This window comes from Apteryx rowi, unplaced genomic scaffold (genome assembly GCF_003343035.1).
Source record: "Apteryx rowi isolate R43461 unplaced genomic scaffold, aptRow1 scaffold_1631, whole genome shotgun sequence".
NCBI classification, from domain to species: Eukaryota; Metazoa; Chordata; class Aves; order Apterygiformes; family Apterygidae; genus Apteryx; species Apteryx rowi.
The window spans coordinates 10,827-12,718 of record NW_020447899.1 but is presented as its reverse complement, the minus strand read 5'-3'; positions in this window follow the sequence as shown (position 1 = coordinate 12,718).

Genomic DNA, 1,892 nt, shown 5'->3' with positions numbered 1-1,892 from the left:
CAGAGGCACAAACCCCATCTGTCTGACCCAGAGGCTTTGTGTAAATCTGCTGACCACTGTGTCAGAGCTGGACTCCCAAGTAGCATCTCTGTAATAAAAGGGGATCTCCTCAGCACACTGCCTGAAGRYTGGGCTCTTCTTCCCAAGCTGGAGCCAAGAATGTGCTCAGGGAATGGCACTCAAAAAGGCCCTGTGGCTGTGCCTGGGTTTTCCATGGTCTAAGGAGGATGCGCTCATAGGGTGATGTGTTAGGGTGCCCAGTGGGTGTCCAGTGCCCTGGAGAGTGTGAGTGGTCAAGTGGTATCTGCCGGGGACTGTCCCACATATCACTAGGTTGGTCACAGATGCCCATCCTTCTGGAAGGGAGTATGGAGCCACCCAGAGAGCAGAGGGGATCTCCAGGGCAGTGTGTGCCTGGCATGGGCAGTGAGTGGAGACTCCCAAAACCACGTGGAGTCACCCAAAGGTAAAGGGCCAAACTGAGGACTGTACCAAATCTCAGGAGAGGCAGTGGGCTGGGTSTAATGACACWCCTGACCCCATCCTGAGCAATCTGAAATGCCCTGTGATTGTTCCAAGTATCCTCCATATACACAGATCCTGGGGATGGGTTTGTCAGGTGCARTGMTGCTGGGCCAGCTGGGTCTGCCCTGACCAGCATGGCCAGGGTGGAGTCACCCCATGGCCCCACAGCCCGCTCGCCCTGCAGAGCAGCACCACCAGCCCAGGGTCCTGTGGGACCACAGGGGAGGGCTGCAGGAACAGCTGGCCAGGCCAGCACGGACGCCCTGACCTGGAGAAAGGCTCTCTGGGGAGCAGGGACATCCCTGGAGAAGAGCAAAGGAGCAACTGTGTGCTTGTGGGGAAGAATAAATGAAATCCTGTTTGTGTGTGTGTCAGCTCGAGACAGGCTGCTCTGTCACTGGAGCTGCTTGAGGAGTCCCGGGGCCAGGACTTGTGTGCTGTCCTGGGGAGAGGGGCTGCCCAGAGGGGCTGCAGGCAGCCAGGGTTAAGGATGTCCTGGTGATGAGAGCAGTGGAGACACAGAGTGAGTGGCCTCCATTTCCTTGTGCCATTGCTGGCCTCCAGCCCTGGGGCTGATGGACTTGCACCTCTCTCTGCCCCCCAGGAGCTGCTGTGCCCTTCAGAGGGKCTGKKGCTGTGGAGTGAGTGCCCAGAGCTCTGCAGCCCCCTGTAACAGGCACTGCTGCTGGGCCACCACCAGCCTGGGTTGCTCTGCTGGGTGGTCTGGGGAGAGGGCAGGGGAGGTGGGGAGAGCTGAGGAGGGTCTGGGCTGGGCTGGAAAGGGCCCAGGAGAGGAAAAATGCCAGCAGGCAGCTACTGKGTGTGAACAGCAGTGTGGGAGCACACAGCCATGTGCTTGGAGGGCAAATGCAGGTCTCCTGGGAATGGCACCAGGACATGGCAGGTGCAGGAGAGAAGAGCCCAGGTTGTTCCCTGTGTTGCATGGACACACTGGGGAAGCTGCCCCAAGGCCATCGTCCCAGAGCAGCCCCTCACATCACCCCTTTCCCGTGCTGACTGCTCACCCCAGCTGTGGGGTTGTGCATGGCCAGCTGCGTCCTCCTGCAGGTCTCTGTATCCTGACAGAGGGGAAAAGGSCAGCCTTGCATGGCCTCTCTTCWGCACCAGAACCAGGCAGATCCTAGGGCATGGCTGTCTGCTGACCCCCACGTGGGGCTGAGCCCAGACTGGRCAGGGGCTGGGTGCTCGGAGCCCCCAGACTCCAGGGGATCATTTAATGGTCACTTAACAATACCCCAGCCCTTTCCAGGTCTGAGCTCTCTGGTGCCAGCTCCAGCTGAGTTCTGCCTTTCCTCACTCCATCTTGGCACACACAGACAAGGTCTTGATGATCCCCCTGGGCAGCC